Genomic DNA, 14749 nt, shown 5'->3' with positions numbered 1-14749 from the left:
AACAGATACCACAGATGATAAAAAGATTTATCTATCAAGAGTAAATACAAAGGACTGTATGCCAACCAATTAAAAAGTCTGTCTCTCCTACTCTGTCTCTAATTCTGCCTCACAAATAAATAAATAAAACTTTCAAATAAACCATAGGCTTATTTCAATAGATGCAGAGCAAGCATTTGACAAAATACAACATCCTTTCATAATGAAAACCTTAAGGAAACTGAGTATAGTAAGAACATTGCTCAACATAATCAAGGCAATTTATGACAAACCTATAGACAGCATCTTATGAATGGGGAAATGTTGGAAGCATTCCCATGAAGAGCTGGAATCAGCAAGGATGACAACTTGTGCCCTTGCTATTCAATATAGACCTGGAAGTTTTAGCCAGACCTATTAGGCAAGAAAAAGAAATCCAAGGATACAAACTGGGAAGGAGGGAGTCAAATTACCCCTACTTGCGGGTGACAGGATTCTATATATAGGGGAAATAAAAGTCTCCACTAAGAGATACTGGAATTCATAAAAAGAGTCTGGGGGAGTGCCAGGATACAAAATTAACACAAAAAATCAGTAGTCTATGTATAAAAAGCTATGGCTGGGAAAGAACTTCTAAGATCAATCCCATTCACAATTGCTACAAAAAAATTAAATACCGTGGAATAAATTTAATCAAGAATGCCAAAGATGTCTACTATGAAAATTAGCAAACTTAGTGAAAGAAACAGAATACACAGAAAATGGAAAAAGCTTTAATATTCAAGGACTAAAATAATCAATATAATCAAAATATCCATAGTACCAAAAGCAATTTACAAATTCATGTGATCCCAATTAAAATGCCAATTACATTCTTTTCAGATCTAGGAAAAAAAGATGCTAAAATTCAAATGGAAACACAAGAGACCCAGAATAGCTAATGGAATCTTATATGTGAAAAACAAAGCCAGAAGCATCACAATACCAGAATTCAAGACATACTTCAGGACAGTTACAAACAAAACAGCCTGATACTGGCAAAGAATAGACATGTGAACCAATGGAGCACAATAGAAACTCCAAAACTCAATCCACACATCTACAAATAATTTATCTTGGACAAAGGATCTAAAATCCAACCATGTGACAAGGTCAGCCTCTTCAAAAAATGGTGCATAAAAGGTGGATCTCCCATGCAGAAGTATGAAAATAAAAACCTACCTCATTCTTACAAAAAAACCAACTCAAAAAAGGATCAAAGACCTAAATGTACAACCTAATACCATCAAATTCTTAGAGAACATTGTGGAAATGATGCAAGACATTGCCATGTGCAGACTTCTTGGAACACAGACGTACAGGCAAAAAAAGCAAAAACACGCAAATGGGATTACATCAAGCTGAGAAGCTGAAAACTCAGCAAAGTGAAGGGCAACTGACAGAATGAGAGAAAATATATGCAAACTATGACCTGATAAATTGTTAATATCCAGAATGTATAAAGTGCTCAGGAAACTCAACAACAACAAAACAAACAATGCAGTTAAGAATGGGCAACAGACTTGAACAGACATTCCGCAAGGAAGGAAATGCAAATGACCAACAGACACATGAAAAAATGCTCAGGATCACTAGCCATTAGGGAAATGCAAAACGAAACCACAATGAAGTTTCACCTCACCACAGTTAGAATGGTTTGCATACAGAAATCAACAAACAACAAATGTTGGAAAGCATGTGGCAAAACAGTACACTAGTGGCCAGTGCCATGGTGCACGAGGTGAATCCTCATCCTGCAGTGCTGGCATCCCATATGGGCACCAGGTCTAATCCCAGTTGCTCCTCTTCCAATCCAGTTCTCTGCTGTGGCCCGGGAGTGCAGTGGAGGCTGGCCCAAGTCCTTGGGACCTGCAACCACATAGGAGACCAGGAGGAAGCACCTGGCTCCTGGCTTTGGATTGGCACAGCACGCTGGCCACAATTCACAGGCTGTAGCGGACACTTTGGTGGTGAACCAATGGAAAAGGAAGACCTTACTCCCTGTCTCTCTCTGTCTCTCTCTCTCTCTCACTGTGTAACTCTGCCTGTCAAAAAAAAAAAAAAAAAAAAAGATGGCCCAGGTCCTTGGGCCCCTGCAACTACGTGGAAGACCTAGAAGAAGGGAAGATCATCATGGTTCAGAACTTTGGATCAGCCCAGCTCTATCCATTTTGGCCATTTGAGGAATGAACAAGCACAGGGAAGACCTCTCTCTATCTCTATACCTCTTTCCATAATTCTGTCTTTCAAATAAGTAAAAGTAAACCTTAAAAAATTAAAGGAAACAATAATATTGCGTTAGTCTAGTTTTAATGATCTGTGATTACTTTTATTTAGGGTGTATGGGTAAAATGGTCATTTTTCCACTCAACTGATTATATTTGCTGCTTATATTACCACTAACCTATAGTTTCTGCTTTTTCATTATTTTTAGATTTACTTTGTTCATTAGAAAGACACTGTTACATACAGAGAGAAAGAGGGAGAGATCTTCCATCTGCTGGTTCACTTCTCAAATGGCCAAGACAGCCAGGACTGGGCCAAAAGGAAGCCAGGAGCCAGGAGCATTTCCCAGGTCTCCCACTGGGGTGCAAAGTCACAGGCACTTGGGCTGTCCTCTGCTTCTTTCCCAGGTGCATTAGCATGGAGCTGGATCAGAAATGGAGTAGGGACCGGCGCTGTGGCATAACAAGTAAGGGTGCTTCTGATCCAGCTCTCTGCTATGGCCTGGGAAAGCAGTGGAACATGGCCCAAGTCCTTGGGTACCTACCCCTACATGGGAAGACCCTGAGAAAGCTCCTGGCTCTTGGCTTCAGATCAGTGAACCCCCAGCCATTGTGCAGTTCTGGGAGTGAACCCATGGATGGAAGACGTCTCTCTCACTCTCTCTGCCTCTGCTTCTCTATACCACTGTCTTTCAAATAAATGAATACATCTTGGAAAAAAAAGAAGTGGAGTAAATGGGACTTGAACCAGCGCCCGTATGGGATGCCAAACATTGCCCCCACCTCATTTTCTAGTTCTTAAATTTCTTATTTGATAAAGCATTTAGCCTTTTTCCTCTAAAGCAAATTTAAAAACTATCCAAAAACGATGAAAGTAAGGAAGTAAGGAAGAGAGGGACAAAAGGAGAAAGAAAGCAAGAGGTACACTGGGAGAGATAGTGTTGGAAGGAGAGCAGAAAGAAGGGAATGTCGCTTTATTCTCAGTATTGTTCTATAAAATATATTGAAGAAATTTTTAGCCAAAAAAACAAATACATCCACTGGAGACAATATCAATGTTTGATGGAAATTTACATAAAATAGGTAAGCACTCACATTAGAGGAAAATTTAATATATTAAATGTGTATGTTCATAAAATTCTGTACTTGGAAAATCCTATATGACTTTTATCAAATTGTAAACTCGAAAATCTTTCTGCAGAAATAACCTAAAAAGTAAGAGTATAAAAGCTATATAATTCAGAATAAGTATGACACAAAAATAACACTGCATTGTAAAGAATGACACATCCTATAAAGTAAAACCTAAGAAAGAATTTGCATTCCTAATAAATGTGACAGTGTGAAACAAAAACACATGTTTTAATGGATCACAAAAGCAAATGGAGGCCGGCGCTGCGGCTCACTAGGCTAATGCTCTGCCTTGTGGCGCCGGCACACTGGGTTCTAGTCCCGGTCGCCCCTCTTCCAGGCCAGCTCTCTGCTGTGGCTCAGGAAAGCAGTGGAGGATAGCCCAAGTGCTTGGGCCCTGCACCCCATGGGAGACCAGGAGAAGCACCTGGCTCCTGCCATCAGATCAGCAGGGTGCACCGGCTGCAGCACACTGGCCGCGGTGGCCATTGGAGGGTGAACCAATGGCAAAGGAAGACCTTTCTCTCTGTCTCTCTCTCTCCCTGTCCACTCTGCCTGTAAAAAATAAAAATAAAAAAAGCAAATGGAAATATCAGAGACGGAAAAATCAAATGAGGAATAGGAAGTACTACAAAATATACATTGCAACATAAGGGGAAGATATTTCAAGAACTCCTACCTGGTAAAGTGCTGCAGGACTAAGTCATCCCCAGCCCCCAAACAGCAATCAGAACAAAAACTCCATGAAAGCAGAAGCTTTCACACAGAGCTGCCTAGAAGGATATGGAAAACATGCACCACGACAAAGCTGTGTGCAGTTCATCAAAATGTCTTGAAAGACAACAAACTCACAACTGCTTCTTTCCACAAACTTTTCAAAGTACCTCACGTTGGCCCCTGCATTACATTAAATAACTAGAACAAATGCTGGCACATAACAGAAACATCTTTGAAAGACAAGAAATACACCTTTACCAAGACAGAGTCCTCTGCCCAAATTCAGACTTCTGTAAGCTGCCCTCAAGCCTCAAATTTCAATCCAGGCTTGATCAGGTTCTTGTCTTCCTAAGCACAACACCAATCCAGTTTTCTCCCAGATAAGCCTCTCCCATCCCTGGTATTCCAGAAACCTTTGTCGAAGTTTCCTGATTGATCGTGCACCCATACCACAGTCCCTAAGAAAGACCACACCACACCCATCACCATTTTCTTACCCTCATTTTCCTAGGGTTTTTGCCCATATGCTGTCCCAGGTCTAACACTCGGAAACTCCACCAGTTCTACTAGTAGACCTACCAGCTCCACCCTATTACAACTCTACTGAAAGTCAACTGACCTCCTCCATACACTCCTTCCATTTCCCTGTCTATATCACAGAGTGGCAATATACAGAAATTACCTGATTTCAGCTCCCAACTCCTTGCATGCCCCAGGTTCTTCCATGAAATCTAACCCTCCACTCACACCACACTAAATACCTCCATCCCGTCATTCTTAGGCCTGCAATCTCAAACCCAAACTTTTATTAACACGTCTCTCCAAACCAGACTTCTTGGGTTTTGTACTCTGACTCAACAGCACACACTTGTCCTCCAGGTCTCCCTCCCATTTCCTGGATACCCAAGTATTCCCCTATTACCATGTTCTTTGGCCCCTAATGCTCTGCAGTGCCTGGGGGAACTCATTCCCCAACATCCTACCCACCCCTGTTTCCATGCTCTCACACTCTATTGAAGCCCACCAGGCCCCTGCATTTCTCCCCATGCCTGTGGGGCTACCCCACATGACCCTCCCTGCCATGGGAATGACGTCCACATCTCTCTGCATTGGCCACCCAACTCCAGGGAACAGGCTGTCCCTTCTCTTCCCCTCGGGCACCCAGGCTATAGCCACCACTGGGGCGGCCACATCTGCTCACCAGTTGCTCCTCTCCAGGAAGAAGGCCCAGCTGGCGTTGAGCAGGAAACTGTGCAGTCTCTCCGGGAATGGGAGATTACTTGGCAGCTGAGCTGCAGCATCCACTCTGGGTTAGTTTCACATCCAGGTCCTCTGGGAGGGAGGAGGGGAGGCAGACATCTGCTTCTCGGCTTCTTCATGGCTGAGACGCTGCCCACCCCAGCTGCCTCCGAACCTGTGGATTTCTGGGGAGAACGCTGCTGGGAAGTCATGGGATCCCGTCTCCTTTGAGGCTTCCCCTGGGCATCTCTGACCTGTAAGCTAAATGAGCAAGTGCCATCCCACTAACACCTCCCCCTTCCTCCCAGGAAACACAGTGTCAGTGGAGGAGGCCGAGCTACCTTGATGAACCAGGGGAAGTGTCCTTAGGTCTAAAATGGCACTGTGTCCCTGTGCTCATAATGATCAGGAAAGCTCCAGGGACATCATCGATCCAGATCCAGCCGATCAGAAGCTCAGGGCAGTGGGGAGCTCTGTAGACCTCCGAGATAACACAGAGCCACTCCTGTTGGTGCAGCACTCTGCCAAACTACCCGTGCTCAGGGTACTGAATGGAGGATACCTGCCCAGCATCTTTGGCCTAGTCGGAGGCTGGGGCTGCTGCCCGGAGTCAGACAAGCAGGGCTGGTGCTGTGTTACACCACGTTAAAGCCACGGCATTCAGTGTTGTCTTTCCATGTCGGTGCCAGTGTGTGTTCTGGCTGCCCCACTTCCAATCCAGCTCCCTCCTAACGTGCCTGGGGAAGCGGCGAGGATGTCCCAATTCCTTGCGCCCCTGCAGCCACATGGGAGACCCAGAAGAAGGTCCTGGATCCTGACTTCATATTGGCTCAGTTTGGCCATCACGGTCATTCCAGGAGTGTACTGGCAAATGGAAGACCTCTCTTACTCTCATACTCTCCCACTCTCTCAATCTCATTCACCTGCACTTGTTCTGTTTCTCTCTAATTCTTTTTTTTATTTTATTGATTTTTTTTGACAGGCAGAGTTAGACAGTGAGAGGGAGAGACAGAGACAAAGGTTTTCCTTCTGTTGGTTCACGTTCCAAATGGCCACTATGACCAGCGCTACACCAGTCCAAAGGCAGGAGCCAGCTGCCACCTCCTGTTCTCCCACGCGGCTGCAGGTGACCAAGCACTTGAGCCATCCTTCAATGCCCTCCTGGGCCACAGCAGAGAGCTGGACTGGAAGAGGAGCAGCTGGGAATAGAACCTGGTGCCCATATGGGATGCCGGCATTACAGGCGGAGGATTAGCCAAGTGAAACACATTGCTGGCCTTCTCTCTAATTCTTAGAAATAAATGAAATAAATGTTTTTATTAAAAAACCTGACATTATTATCTCATTAGATAGAGAAATAACCTGAAGGATCCAATCCCATTCATGATAAAAAAAAAACTTCCACAAAGTAGGTATAAAAGGAATAGGCATCAAAATCTTAAAGGCTATGTATCACAACTCAACAGCCAATGTCATGCTGGATGGGCAAAAAGTGAAAGCATTTTGGTCAAACATGTAACAACACAAGGATATCCCCTTTTAAAATTCTTACTGAATGCAGTACTGTAAATTTTCACAAGAGAAAGAAAGGAGAAGAAAGAAATAAACAGCACCAATGTTATAAAAGAGAAAGTGAAATTCTAAAAGCTTACAGATGGCATGATACGGTACCAGAAAAAAACTAAAACAATCCACCGAAAAACACTGCTAGAACTGGTGAAACAATTAAGTGAAGTTTCAGGTTATGAATAAACATAGTGTGTAAGCAGCAGTGTTTATACATTAATGATGAACTCACTGACAGAGCAATCAACAAATATCCCAAGGACAATAACCACATAAATAAAAAGTTTAGGAAAAAATTTAACCAAAGAAGTCAAAGAGCTCTAAATGAAAATCACCATACACTGATGAAAGAAATCACCAAGGACACAAAAGTGGAAAGATGTCTCTTTTGGTGGATTTGAAGAATCAGTATAATTAAAATCTCTACCTTGCCTAATGCTACCTAAAGATTCAATTAAATTTTCATCAAAACACCAATGACGTTTTTTACAGAATTATATACCACAAACCTATAATTCAAATAAAATCACAGAAGATGCAGAATAGATAAGGTGTTTCTGAGCAAAAAGTGAAACAAAGTTAGCCTGGATACCTCACAACACCTGATTCAAAGTATTCTACAAATGACACTAAACAAAATATCATAGCACTTGCATAAAAAGTGACACACAGACCGATGGAAGAGAACAAGGCGAGCTCCAATATTAATCAAAATATGTTCAATACCATATTTTTACAAAAGGTCTCAGACCATCCATTGGAGTTCTTCAACAAGTGGTGTTGCCAAAAATGGATGTATTTGTGTAGAAGATTGAAATTAGATTCATAACTCCAATAAAATATAAAAATCAACTCAAAATGGATCAGAGACCTAAATCTAAGACCCAGGACTTGAAGCTTTTTGAAGGAAATACAAAGAAAGCTCCAAGACACTGGAACAGGGGATGACTCTTAGACAAGACCCTCAAAGCCCAGGCAGCTAAAGCAAAACCAAACAAATGGGATCAAATGAAATGAAAAGCTTTGCACAGCAAAGGAAATCATCATAGAGTGAAGAGACATTCACAAGAATGACCAAAGGATACTTGTCAGCAACCTATATGAAAAGGGTTAATATCAGGAATACATCTGCAACTTTAAAAAAAAAAACACCAATAAAAAACCCAACCAATCCAGTTATGAAGTAGCCAAAGGAGCTCAACAGACAGTTCCCCATCGATACACAGATGGCCAAGAAATACAGGAAAAATGCGCAACATCACAAGCTATCAGGGAAATGCAAATCCAACCCACAATGAGATATCAGCTCACACGTACATACTGGCTAAAACCCAAAGGACGGAGAGTCACAATGAGGAGGAAGATGTGGGAAAAGGGAAAAACTTACCCACTGGTGGTAAAAATGTAAATTAGTGCAACTACTGTGGAAAACGGTATGGAGATTTCTTAAAAAACCAGACAGACTTGCCATACGAAATGGAGCAATCCCTCTACTGGCTATAACCCAAAACACATGAACATATTGTATCAGAGAGATACGTCCACCACAATATTTATTGCAGTATGCTTCACGGCAGTGAAAACAAGAAATTGACGAAGTCTTCTAACATCATCGTTGAATGGGTAAGAATAATACTATACACACACACACACACACACACACAGAGTGAAACAACCTTACAAATCCCTCTTTCCACAAACTTTTTCAAGGACCCACATGATGCTCTCTGCATTACCTTAAGTAACTAGAACAAATGTGGGCACATCACAGACACTTCTTTGAAACCCAAGAAAAACACGTTTACCAAGAGAAAGTCCTCTGCTATAATTCTGACTTCTACAAACTGAATACAAGCCACAAACTTCATTCCCAGGCTATGTCAGGTTCTCCATGTACCTAAGCCCCCTATCAACACTTATCTTATTTCAACTAAGATCTTCTCCATCTCTTGGTAGTCGGGACACTTTGGTCAAATTTCCTGATTAACTCAGCACCCATTCCCCAGTACCTTCTGAAAGGTCCCTCTGACCACCTCCTGATATCCTTTCCCTCACTTTAACTAAGGTTTCTCCCCAGGCCCTGTCCCGGATCTAACACTCTGATGCTCCACTAGTTCTTACAAGTAGACCTACCAGCTCCTCCCTATTACAACTCTCCTCAAAGTCACCTGCCTTCCTCCATGCAATCCTTCTATTTTTCCCTTTCTATCACTGGATGGTGACATACAGAAATAACTTGTTTCCAGCTCCCCAAACCTTGCATGAACCAGGTTCTTCCATGGCATCTAACCCTCCACTCCCGCTGCATGAAGTACTTGCAATCCCATCGTCCTTAGCCTGAAAATCTAAAACATAACAACTATTACCACGTCTCTCCAAAGCAGACTTCTTATCTTTTGTACTCTGAGTCAACACATGCAGTTTTCCTCCCAGGTCTCCCTCCCACTGCCTGGAGACCCAGTCTTCCCTTCTTAGCATGTTCTTTGGCCCCTAATTCTCTGCAGTGCCCGAGGGAACGCATTCACCAACATCTTATTCACCTCTGTCTCTGTGGCCAACACTCTATTCTAGGAATGCTAGGCCCCCACATTTCTGTCTCCACATGTCTACAGGGCTCCCCACTTGACCCTCCTTCCCAAAGCTTGGAAGTCCACCTTGCTCTCAGCCTCGCCAGCCCAACTCCAGGGAACAGAGGTCCCTTCCCTTCCCTTCTCTCCCCCTTGGCCCAAAGGCTGCCATCTACAGGACGCAGCCACGTCTACTAACCAGTTGCTCCTGTCCAGGGTGAAGGCCTAGCCGGGTTTTACAAGGAAGCTGAGCAGGCTCCAGAAATGGAAGATTACCCAGCAGCTGAACTTCAGCGTCAACTCGGTGTCCAGTTTCATATCCATGAAAATGTCTACAATGAAAATTAGTAAACATTAAAGAAATGGAAGAAGACACACAAAAATGGAAAAATCTGCCATGTTCATTGGTAAAATCGACAAAATGAAAATTTCCATTCTACCATAAGCAATTTAGAGACACAATGGGATCCCAACCAAAGGACAAATAACATTTTACCCAGATGGAAAGAAAACAATGCTGAAATTCATATGAAAACACAGAACATCCAAATACTGAAAGTAACCTTACACAACATTGACAAAACTCAAAGCGTCGCAATAACAGATTGTAAGACACAGAACAGGGCAGTTATGATCAAAACAGCTTGGTACAGGCAAAAAAAAAAAAAAGACATATAGAACAATGGAACAGAAAAGAAACACCTGAAATAACGCACACATCTACAATTACTCTGTCTTTAAAAAGTGCTAAAGATCAATCCCAGGTGCAAAGGACAGTTTCTTCAAAAAATAGTCCTGAGAAAACTGGACCTCCACATGCAGAGCTCTGAAAGAAGCCCGATACCTTACACCTTATACAAAAAGCAACGAAAAACACTTCAAGGAACAAAATCTAAAACTGAGTATCATCAAATTACTAGAGAACACTAGTCCACTATGGGTACAGGTTCACATCCGTGTCCTCCGTAGGGGGAGGGGAGGCAGACAGCAGTGTCTCGGCTTCCTCACAGTTGAGCTCCCAGCCACCCCCACTGCCTCCAAACCTGTGGATTTGGTGGGAGAACACCGCTGGGAAGCCCCGGATCCCGCATCCTTTGAGGCAGGACCTGGGCATTTCACTGTCCATAATCTCAAAAGCAGCAAATCCCTCTCGCACTCTCCAAGCCTCCCGTGCCGCTGCCGCCAATAACACCGCCAGCCTACCATGATGCCACTCCCGCAGACATCTCCTACTTCTCCCAGAGGCCTACTGCGCAAGCCCCCTTCCTCCCAGAATACACAGCGTCAGTGGAAGAGGCCACACTGCCTTGATTAACCAGGGGCAGTGACCTGAGCCCCAGCCTGGCATGACCGCCCTGTGCTCACCATGACCAAATGCGCTCCAAGGGCATCGTTGCTCCTAATCCAGCCCATCAGAAGCTCAGGGCAGTGTGGAGCTCTCTAGACCTCCAGGCTGACACCCAGCCACCCCTGCATGGTGCAGCGCTTTGCCAAACTGCCCCTGGTCAGGGTACTTAACAGCAGATACACGCCCAGCACCCTTGCCCTTGTCTGTCCTGGGGCTGCTGCCAGGAGTCAACCAAGTGCATGATGTGTTGCGCTCTGGACAGAGAGGTAGGGTGGTGACAATCACTGTGTACCTAAATTGCACTTATGAAATGCATGGAATTTGGATCTCTTAAATAAAAAACATATCTTATTAGAACACCTGCACTGTCATCTCTTGGTCATTTCCTCGCCCCTCCCCTTATGTCACAACTGTAGGTGACTCAGTCGCTCATCACTTTCTCCCTGGGAACAGACTGCCTTGCTGGAAGTCCTAACTCAGAACTTTTCATCCCACACTTGCAGAATACACATTCTTCTCATCAGCCCCTGGAACTTTCTCTAGGACACAACATATGATAGGCCATAAAACAAGCTTAGTAAACTCAGTAACTGAGATCATTTCATGCATCTTCTATGACCAAAATTCAAGGAAATGGGAAATCAACAACTCAAGAAACTCCAGAACATATGCAAACACATGGAGACCAAACAACATGCTCCTGAATGAATGGTGGGTCGTAGGAGAAATCAAAATGGAAATCAAGAAATTTCTGGAAATGACTGAAGATAACAACAGCACAACACAGCAAAACGTATGGGACACAGCAAATGCAACGTTAAGAGGACACTTGATAACAACTTGTGCCTACCACAAGATATTGGAAAGGCATCAAATAAATGAGCTTTTCAATGCATCACAAAACCTGGAAAACCAACAATATCAAACTCCAAATTACTAGGATGACAGAAATCATGGAAATTTGAGAATAAACAAAGTTGAAGCAAAAACATTACAAAAGATCACTGAAATGAAAAGCTGATTAAAAAATTTTTTTTACAAAATTGCTGAAAATCTCCAAAACAAACAAACAAACAAAAAAACAGGAATAAGACCCCAATCAGTAAAATCATAAACAAAAAACAAACTGTAATAACAGAAACCCAATAAATAAAAAAAAAATCGGGAATTACTACAATGTACTACAATGTACAATGTACTACAATGTAACCCAAAACACTGCTAGGACTGGTGAAACAATTAAGTGAAGTTACAGGTTACAAATAAACATACTGTAGAAACAGCAGTGTTTAATACATTAAAGATGTATTAAAGCTCTATAATCAAAATTACCATATCTTGATAAAAGAAATCACCAAGAACAGAAATAATGAAATGATTTTTTTTTGATGGATTCGAAGAATGAGCATCATTAAAATGTCTACCTTGGCCGGCACCACAGCTCAATTGGCTAATCCTCCACCTGCGGAGCCGGCACACCAGGTTCTAGTCCCGGTCGGAGCGCCAGATTCTGTGGCAGTAGCTCCTCTTCCTGTCCAGCTCTCTGCTGTGGCCCAGGAGTACAGTGGAGGATGGCCCAAGTCCTTGGGCCCTGCACCCGCATGGAGACCAGAAGAAGCACCTGGCTCCTGGCTTCGGATCAGCATGGTGCACCGGTCACAGCATGCCGGCCGCAGCGGCCATTGGGGGGTGAACCAAAGGTAAAAGGAAGACCTTTCTCTCTCTGTCTCTCACTGTCCACTCTGCCTGTCAAAAACAATGTCGACCTTACCTAATGCAATATAAAAATTCAATTAAATTGTTATCAAAATATCAATGACATTCTTTGTGGAAAAACCAAAAAAAATGCCTAAAATTCATACAAATCACAGAAGATCCAGAACAGCTCGGGGGTTCCGTACCAAAAAACAAAACAAAACAAAAGTTCCTGGATGCCTCACAACACCTGATTCAAAGCATACTACAAATCAACACTAGTTAAAACATCACAGCAGTGGCATAAAATGTGACACATTGACCAATGGAAAAAAAACAATGCAAGTCCCAAAATTAATACCAATATGTAGAGACATCTGATTTTTGATAAAAGGTCTCAGATACTCACTGCTGTAAGGAAAATCTCCTCAAAAACTGGTGTTGGCAAAACTGCATTTATGTACGAGATTGAAATTAGATCCATTACTCACAGAAAAGAAGAAAATCAACTCAAAATGGATCAAGGACTTAAATGTAAGACCAGGGACTATGAAGCTTTTGGAAACAAATGTAGAGTAAGTACTAGAAGACACTTAAGTACAGATTGACTCTTAGAAAAGACCTTCAGGGCAAAGCAACAAATCAAAACTAATCAAATGGGATTATATGAAAGTCAACAGCTTATGGACAGCAAAGGAAATCATCAATAAAGAGTCCTCCAACAGAATGAGCAAAAATATCTGTGAGCTACCTATCTGAAAAAGGATTAATGTCCAGAATACATCCGCAACTTAAAAAAAATAAAATGAAACAATGAATCCAGATATGAAATGGCCAAAGGAGCTGAACAGAGTTCTCCAGAGAAATACAAATGGCCGCTGGTGCCGCGGCTCACTAGGCTAATCCTCCACCTGCAGCACCAGACACCAGTTCTAGTCCTGGTCAGGGTGCCAGATTCTGTGGCGGTTGCTCCTCTTCCAGTCCAGCTCTCTGCTTTGGCCCGGGAGTGCAGTCTCGGAGGACGGCCCATGTCCTTGGGCCCTGCACCCCATGGGAGACCAGGAGAAGCACTTGGCTCCTGGCATTGGATCAGCTCGGTGTGCCAACCACCGTGCACCGGCCACAGCAGCCATTGAGGGTGAACCAATGGCAAAGGAAGACCTTTCTCTCTGTCTCTCTCTCTGTCCACTCTCTCAAAAAAAATTAAAAAAAAATACAAATGGCCAACAATTCTATGAAAAAAATGCTCAATATCATATCACAAGCCATCATGGAAATGCCATCCAAACCACAATGATATGAGCTAACCCTTTCAAAATGGTTAAGCTCCAAAGGACAGAGTCACAATGATAAGGTGGAAGTGGGAAAAGGGGAACACCTACACACTGCTGTTAAATATGTAAATTAGTGCAGCTGCTATGGAAAACTGTAGGAAGACGACGCCCTGGGGGCAGGAGGAACCTGAGAGAATGGCCTTTGGGGCCGGTGCGCCTGAGGCACCTGAAGCACCTGTGGAAGGGGCAGGTGGAGAGGGGAGGGAAGAAAGGTGGGGGACAGGGGAGGGTAGCATGGTGTGTGCAGGCTGGGCTGCAGACTCCCAGTGGAAGGCAGGGCCTGGGGGAGGTCCTGGTCTCAATCTAGGTCCATGAGGACCCCAGGTCTTCATTTATAAACCTGTCAGCCATGCCTAACTCCACCACTCAGCCTGCACCTCTGTCTCTACAGCTCCCTTCTGGGTCCTGCTCAGAAGAGGGGCACCCTAACCCATCTCCCACAGAGCTGCAAGTGACAGGGTGGGTGGCAGATGCCGCCATGGGGGCCAGAACTCCCTTCCCACATCCCCCAACAGGCAATCCCTGGAGACCACTAGGAGGTGGCTGGTCAGGTGCCCACCAGTGGGAGCTGCCACCCTGAAAACTAGAGCTAGACACAAAGCAGGCCTGGCTCGACACCTCCTCCTGTCAGTGGCCACCTGACCAGAGAGGCCCACACTGTTGCCCTCTCCTGTCCACTGAGCTGAACACAGGTTGGGAAGGTGAGGTGAGGGATCAGTGCTGGCTGTGGTGGGTGGAGTGGCATCATCATAGGCACTTGTTCTAGTCCTGGCTGCCCCGTGAACACACCTGGGAAGGCAGGGGTCAGAGGATGCAAAAGCCCCACCCCTAAACCACTCTTCAGGGAGTGTGGCCATGGCTGAGCCATGGTGGCCACAAAAGCAACAGACAGCAGCCATGTGGAAGCCA

Source organism: Oryctolagus cuniculus, chromosome 19, assembly GCF_051225735.1.
Source record: "Oryctolagus cuniculus isolate XC-2025 breed Fujian yellow rabbit chromosome 19, ASM5122573v1, whole genome shotgun sequence".
Lineage (NCBI taxonomy): Eukaryota > Metazoa > Chordata > Mammalia > Lagomorpha > Leporidae > Oryctolagus > Oryctolagus cuniculus.
This window is presented reverse-complemented; position numbering follows the sequence as displayed.